This window comes from Lathyrus oleraceus, chromosome 2 (genome assembly GCF_024323335.1).
Source record: "Lathyrus oleraceus cultivar Zhongwan6 chromosome 2, CAAS_Psat_ZW6_1.0, whole genome shotgun sequence".
NCBI lineage: Eukaryota > Viridiplantae > Streptophyta > Magnoliopsida > Fabales > Fabaceae > Lathyrus > Lathyrus oleraceus.
In genome coordinates, this window is record NC_066580.1 from 410,480,883 (window position 1) to 410,489,674 (window position 8,792).

An 8,792-nucleotide genomic window follows, 5' to 3' on the forward strand; every position below is an offset into this window, starting at 1 on the left:
CTTGACTCAACCTCATTCTCGGGTTGACCATTGCCAGAGGGATTCTTTGCTACAGTGCCAAAGGGGTTTTTTATTTCGGATGACGGAGCCTTTCCCTGAACTTTCTCCTCTATCAGCCATTTCTCAATCTTTTCCAATCTCTCGGCCATTGCTTTCTGCCCCAAGGCAAGCCCTTGCACAACACTGAACAACTCCCTCATCATCTCTTTCAGTTCGAGAATGTCGGCGTTGAGTGGATCCATCAGTCTGGAGTTGTTGAATCTGGCTGGATGTCAGAATGGAAGAGCTATGCGCACCGGTTGAATACTGACACCTACAAAATAGAAAAAAAGTTAATATGACTCACACATGCAATGTCTATCCGTATGAAGCACTGTCCTTTGATTCTAGCTTCATTGAGACGGATAATATTTCATCGACAACATTCTGACATCCGGATGTCTCTCAACCAGAATCTCAATAAAAAATGGACCCTGAGTACGGATAGACATGAGTTGAATGCAGATGAATGCGAAATGGGAATGATGCAAATGCATGAATGCAGGTCACTGTGCCATCTTCCAAGTCATCTGAAGACCCATTAAATCTCTGAACCAGTCACAGTCATTTGAGGGACTAAGTCACCATAAATCCAACTTGGGAAGTTTCGAAGTAAACGGAACCAGAGATATCATCACATGAACATCCACTGAATGGACGACAACCAGATCCTCCGAACGAGTACTCTCAAATTCAACCCGGGGATCCGAAATAAACGGAACCCGCTGATAGATATCATGGACATAATTCCGGCGTGACAGAAGTAAGTACCCATAAGTTCATCTGAACCAAAGTCACCATCTGTACCTGCAAATGATTCATTCCCTCCCCACTCGCGGGTGTCATCTAGGCCAGGGTAAGGTCAAGAGAAACGCAGGATAAACAACCCTTTCAAGAATATCATCCTGTACACACCTGATGTATGTATCGATAATACCTCATCAGAGTCTGAACTGCTCGTGATATCATGTTCCGCTAAGTGGCGCAATACCACCCGCTTCCCATGAATCACTTTATTCCTAGGTGTCCTAGATTTCACTCTTAGCCTGGGTATTGGGCCTTTTACCTCATGTAACTCCCACCCCAACAGAGAGACAAACACAGCACAGCCAACACATATGAATATGAATGAATGCAAACATAAATGCAAACAATAAATGCAAACAATAAATAAATGAATGCAATAAATGAAACAGAAAAAGCAACCAAACCCTATCCTAGAGAGCGCTAGGAGAGACTCGCTTAGGGAAGATGGACTAGCAGGAGGTCAACTTCTCTTTGTCCCCAGCAGAGTCGCCAGCTATCGTATTACACGAAAAACCGGCGGGAAACGAAACAACAGAGCCACCACCGTGCGTTATTTATCCCAAAAGAGGGAAAGGAAACGCTCGAAGTAAACCTGGAAAAGACATGGTCTCGCGACCAGAGAGAGATGGGATCGGGAGTCGGTTATGCGAAGGGAAGGTATTAGCACCCCTACGCATCCGTCGTACTCGACGGGATCCACGCACAAAAGAAAGGATAAGGTTGCTAAACGCTGCTCAAACATCAAACACTGGCTGAAAAGAGACACAGAAAACAAGAGAAACAGGACTCGGCCGGATATCGCATCCTGGGCCTACGTAGTCTGTCAGGCACAGACATCAGAGTCGACGTAGTTCGGGACTAGGGGAAAACGTGCTCGCTAAGATGTCGCATCCTATGCATACGTATCTTCTCGGACTAAAGAAGAATCAGAGCACTCGTAGCTCGGCTAACGCACGCCAAACAAAACCACACAGGAAATCGACTGCCAATCGCTGGACTTACATCAAACTCCACACAAACAGGCAAACATGGAAACCGAATGCCAATCGCTGGACTTATATCAGACTCCGAACCAAACAAACACACACTGGAAACCAACTGCCAATCGCTGGACTTACGTCAGACTCCAACAAAGAAACTGGAAACCGAATGCCAATCGCTAGACTTACATCGGACTCCAACCAGAAAAGGAGAAACAACTCACACAAACAAAACAAAAGGGCGCCCGGAGAGATCAGCTCATCTCCTGCCTACGTACCTCATCTGGTATGAGGATCAGGGCGACATAGTTCCCCTATGCAGGGAAAGAACTTCTAACCTAACCAGAGACTGGGAAATGACCAACTAGAAGGGAGACTAACTCGAGCCTAATAGTTATCATGTAAATTCACCATGGTCCTAGGTTAAGGTTTCTATCTAACTTGCATAGGGAGCAAGCTATCCTAAACAGCACAGGAAAATACATACAAGCACAAAAAGCAAGCACACACACTATATGCACACAATTGGGCTCATACAAGGTTAGGCTGTGAAACACAAGCCAACTGGAATCGGGTGATGTTAACTCTTAACCCTAACATTGAGAGTTAGGGTGAAGCAGATGAAATGGGAAGTGAAGATAAGACTTCACAGCTCTTATCCCTGGCCTGGGAGAGCTTCAGACAAATGAAAGTGGGAGTTCAGAAAGTTGGAACTCTTCTCCACATATGACTGACTCAACAAAGATCTTTGGTTAATATCCACAATGCATCAACACAAGGTGTGTGAGCAAGGTGGATGACACACTGAATAGCAGGAGATGGACTACACATCTCTTTTATCTGCCAATTGCCTTATCAAAGGACTTTTCCTGCTTGGCACAAAAAATAAACAAACACAAGCATTGCCTCTTAAGGAGGGCTTCAGACAGGTGCCTGCCCAAGTAACAGGACAGGTCTTCCAGACTACATGAAGTCAGTGAGTTATACCTCAAATGTTTAAGCAACCAAGCAAAGCAAAACCAAGTTCACAATGAACTTAAGCAACTAATGTACCTGACAACAATCCAACTCAATTAGTACACAAGTCAAATGAACTAAACAAACAACCAATGGTCAACATCAACAGTCAAACAGACAAGCAATGCAACAAGGTGCAAGGCACAAGCTCAACTCAAATGAGCTAAAGTCAACCTACAAAACAAGTCAAGGTTAGTCAATATCAACCAAATAGTTCAACTCAAACAATGTGAATCAATCCTCTCATGGCCACATGCTTCTTAACCTGAAAACAAAGCTCAAACATAAGCACAAACCACTAGGACAAGGCCTAGGGTCAAAGAGGGAGAAATAATTGAAAACAGAACATGAAATTTGACATGAATCAAATTAAACCAATTAAGAACACAATCCAAAAGGTCTCATGTCAATAGCATGCACCAAATTCATTTCACAAATCAATCATGGTAAGGCATGCAAGTTGGAAGCACATTGAGACAACAGAATGAACAAATGCACATTAATTCAAAAATGGCTCAATAAATCCCAAGAAAAATCATGGCTAAACAGCGCACATAATATGATCAGCACACCAAAAATCAAGGCCTTTGGATAAGTGTAAGCATGGTAAAGAAATTCCATAAGGAAAGGTATGCACAAACAAGCTCAAATGAGGCACCAAATGTTACATCAACTTAGCACAAGCCTAAAACAGAATTGGTACATGATAAAGACCTCAAACCAAAGCCACAATAAACTTCAATATGTCTAGAAACAATGTGCAAAAGTTCACATTCATAAGATACATAACCAGCATTTCACAAACCATTGAAGTTCAAGACTATCCAAAAGCTCACAAATGACAATCCAGAAAGAAAAATCCCAAACAAATCAGAAATGAATCCCAGAATTCCAAGAAAATTCATGATCAATCCTAACATCCGTAAGAAGCATCATGCAAAAAATCACATCATTTGGCATTTATTTGGCATGGCAAAGAAATTCATCAAATTGAGCAAGAAAAGGTGTGAAACACATTGTCACACCTACATTCAAAGGATCATAACTCAGCAACCACAAATGAGAAAAATGCAAACTCAACACCAAAATGTCCAGAAAGATGTCTAGTTTAAGCATGCAAAATTTCAAAAGCATTGGATTAAAACTCATCATTTCACAAAGCATATGGCAAGCAAGGTACAAATACACATACATGTTCACAATCCCTAAGCAAAATTAATTTCCAACCGAGCACAATTTGTGGAAAAATAGTCAAAAAATACTAGACACAATGTGGAGAACAATGCAACAAACCACACATTATTTGGATCAATATTTATTGAGTTATGAATTTTAGAAGTGAATGAAAAATTAAAAAAAATGAATGAGCAAGCACATGAATGGATGAGGAGAAATGAAATAATATGTGAAGCATATTTGGATTTGCCATAGGCCGGAATCGAACTGAGTAAAATTTTGAACTAGCGCGCGCTAGTTAAGTGAAACGCACCGTTTCACTTAACTGAGGTGGCACGCTCAAACGCTCCTGGCCAATCATAACGCCACGCCCATGCCACGCTGGACCAATGCATGCACATAAACCCGAAAACGCATGCACACAAGCGCTGGGAAGATCAAATAGATTCTGGAAAGAAAACCCTAGCGCATTCATCAATATTCATCATGTTCATACGCTCAAGAACACATATGCACAGAAATTCAAAACCAGCATATCATTGGACTCGTTTTTCATCATACATCACAGATCAATGATTATTTTATTCTAATTCTACACATATTCAAAGATTCGAGCAAGAGAAGTTTCATCCATCAAACTTTAAATCACAATAACTATCTCATTTCTTCATGAAATTTAATGATACAAAGCTCAGTGTACTCAGTGATGAAGGATCTACAACATGCACACAACTATTTCATGAATTGATGGAATCGAGTTCTAACCTTCAAGAAGCTACAGAACTGGAATTGCTCGAATCAGGTCTTGTAATGCAGAAACAGATGAACCTCAAAGCTTACGTGGATGAATGGATGAAGAATGATAGCTCAATCTTGCACGATTTGTCCAGAATTGCCAACTGCCATGGATGAGTTTGAACTTCAACAGCTTCGAATCTTGATGAAACTTGATGGATCTTGCTTCAATCTACCTCCACAATGCTTATGGATCATGAATCAATCGAGAACAAGGCAATGTATGTAGAGAAAATTGAAGAAAAAGTGAGAGAACAAAGTGAAGAAAATTTTCAGATCTGAGAATTATGATGTGTTAACCCAACTTTCTGTTATGCTTTAGCTTATATATGCTCTGCTAATGATGTTTGTTAATCACAATTAAGCAATGCAAGTGTTATTAGTGAGAAAGAGGTGTTTATGCAAATTTGAACAATGCACCTTATGCATGGCAAGGCAATGGAACAGTACACGTTTTTTGGCTCCAATTCACTTCAAACTCTGTTTTGAACCAAATGCAAGTGGTGGAAAGTGGAAACAATGCATGATTTTTGAATTTGGAATTTCCCTCCAAAATTCCAATGGAAAACCAAATATTTTTGTGATCAAAATGCATGGCCTATGATGCATGAATTGGATAGTGCATGTCAAGAGAGAAATGTTGCAAAAAGAGCCACTTCATTTGGACATTTGGTGTGAAAGTTATGCATTCTTGAAGTTCAAATTCACTTGGCCATGTTTGGTCCATATCTTTTGAACCATACATGAGAAATTCGTGTTCTTGGACTTTTTGGAAAGTTGAGAGCAAGATCTTCAACTTTCATGTTGGACAAAATTTCATTTGAAGCTTTCTTGATGATGTAATCTTGAGGAGAAAACCTTTCCATTTTTGGCAATTTCAAATTACAGGTCACCTGCTATTTTTGGAAACTTTTCATCTGAACTCAAATTCTTCAATGTTGATGTTTGAAATGTAAAATGAGACTTGTATGGACATGAATGAGGCCTCTCTAACCATCTCCCACCTTCAAATCCATGATTGAATTGACAGTTGACTTTGGTTGACTTTTTAGGGTTTCAGATGAATTGCATCTTGACTGATGAGCTTTGAACATCCAACCTTTGGCCAAACCACTTCAAAATGATCCCTAGGTCATATGAACTTATTGAACCAACCCTAGGGCTTTGCTTCCATAGGAAATGCACTTGCTTGCTTGCACAACTGGATCTCCTGACCAGTCTTGACTTTCTTGCCTGATGACTGTTGATTATGCAAATGACAATGCAATGAGCTATGCAAATGTTAATGACCTAAAATGAAAATGAATGTACAAATGGGAGGTGCAAATTTGAGGTGCTACACCTGCTTATGCATATGATGCATGCAATGTTTGTACATATGATTTGTTTTTATTAGAGGAACTTTATAGAGATCTATTTGCAAATATTTGAAAATACTTTAATTTTTAAGACATATATGGAATACTCATAACAGTAATATTTGGAAACTTTTTACACCAAAGAAGTAATACAATTTTGGTAACCAAGTACAATGCAAGAGAAAAGGAGGATGAACATCATATGGATCCCTAGAAACAATCGTCCAAAGCCTTCGAGATCGGAAGATAGGTTGCACGAAGCCTCTTCACCTCTCTCTCATAAGCTGCTTCCATATCAACCTTATCTTTGGCAAGCTGATCATACTTCCTCTTCCAGAACCTGATGAATGAGGAAGAAGAGAAGTAACCATATCATCAGGCTCATCAATAACCTGATGCTCTAGAAATTCTATCACTGCATCCTTATCTTTGAGCTGCTGAAGAAGTTCCTCACGCTCACGAACCCATGCATGCAACCGGTATTTATCTCTCAACTCCTCTACTCCTTGGTTAGGGAGGGTTAAAGGCCCAACCATAACCACAGGGGTAGGTCTCAGATATTCGTATGGCATGCGGTACTCAAGAGCTCTCTTCCTTACCTAAGTGGTGTAAGGTTCCAAAGCAATACAATTCTTTGGACCCAGCTCATTCCTCCCTTTCCTATGAACTTTGCGCCAGGCGCGGACCATCATATCCTTCAGGTTCTGGGGATCTTTACCCTCTTGAAAGAACAAGTCTTCCAACAAAATGTTGTTAGGTTTATGCTTTAAGGGGAACCCAAGCTGACGGTGAGCCAAAACAGGGTTGTAGTTAATTCCACCACACGTACCAAGAAGAGGTACATTGGAGAACTCACCACAAGAATCAATAATCTGAACGCCATCATAAACACGGTTATACCAAAATATATCATCATTAGTGAGAGACATGAGTCTCGTAGACCACCGTAGACATCCCTTGTTCTCCTTGAAGGAAAGCGTCTTAGGCAAGTGCGAAATAAACCACTTGTACAACAGAGGCAGACAACACACAATGGAACCACCACCCTTTGCATTCCTCATATGCAAAGAGAAATAAGTGTCACCCAACAGAGTCGGAACGGGATTAAGAGAAGATAAAATCCTAATAGCGTTCACATCCACAAAATTGTCGATGTTGGGAAATAACACTAGCCCATAGATGAGGAGCACACATATGTCTTCAAAAGCTTCCTTACTCACGGCCTTCCCAAACAAAGTGGCTTTGGCAATGAGAAAATCATATGGGAGACCTTGAATTCCACCTTTGGTAGTCATATTGGCAACAATGTCAGATACATCCATATGAAGCATATCAGCAATCTCTTGAGAAGATGGAATCTTCTCCAAGCCACTGAATGACAATTGGTCAAGAATAGGTATACCCACATGATAGGCATATTCCTCAAGTGTAGGCAAAAGCTGGAAATTCAGAAAAGTGAAGCACCGATACAGAGGATTATAGAACTACACCAACACACTCATCAGACCTTCATCCACCTTAGTAGAAAGAATAGACAGAAGCTTCCCATGGCGAGCTTTGAACTCCAAGGGCTCTAGTACATAAGATGTCAAACTCCTTAACTCTTTCAAGTCGGGTTGTCTGGAACTGTACTTCTTCGTATTCCTTCTTTGCTTATCCATGTCTGAAAATTTTCAAATAGACCTCTTAGGTTCCGTGAAAATTTTATTGTTGATGATATGGATGCATATGAATGCATGAATGCATGGATGCAACAATCACACTCAAGGATCAAGCAAGTCACACCATACAAAGGACACGGGATGGCTCACGTCATCATCAATATAAATCATCCATTTTGGTGGATTATGGTTTACACCTTATCAACACCCAAGTTCCATTGATATTGAGAATGTACGAGAACGGATCAACCGTGAATCAAGGGTTTGTTGTAAGTCACGAACATGAAGTCTCGGTTAAGAACCACCCAATGGGAGTGTACTATGGTTAAACTTGATAATCATGTTCTAAAAGGTCCCCTTAGTCATCATCTCATCTTTCGGATATTATCGGATAAAATGACTACTCGTCTTCCAACAATATTCTTAAGAGGGACTCTTATGAGTGTAGTATCACGTAACAATCGTATCAAATCTTACACTTGAACGACCTTCGCATTACGTCCTAAAATAGGCCAAGATGGGCTAGGTATCTAAGGTCCTTGGCTTCTAAGGTTTATATTGGAAAGAGTAATGCCTAACCATGACTACTCGTGTGACATTATTGATCCCAACAAGACCTCCACCAAGTGAATGGGCTTGCAAGTCAACTTGTTAAGGAATAACTCCACACAAGTCAACAAGCCTATACCATTCTCCTATCATAAGTGCACTCGAGTTCGGGTATAGAACTCATCTCACATGAAACCACCAAGCATACAAGCAATTAATATCAAGAAATTCATACATAACAAACAATACAGTCATCCCAAATTTGCACAAAAATATGTCACCAATAAATAAACAACACATACAAGCAAAAAGTAGGCTAAACCCACTAGGGAGGCTACTCCCCAGCAGACTCGCCAATTTTCTATAGCGGGGTTTTCGTTACCTTTAGGTTTATTGACTAAACCAAAAGT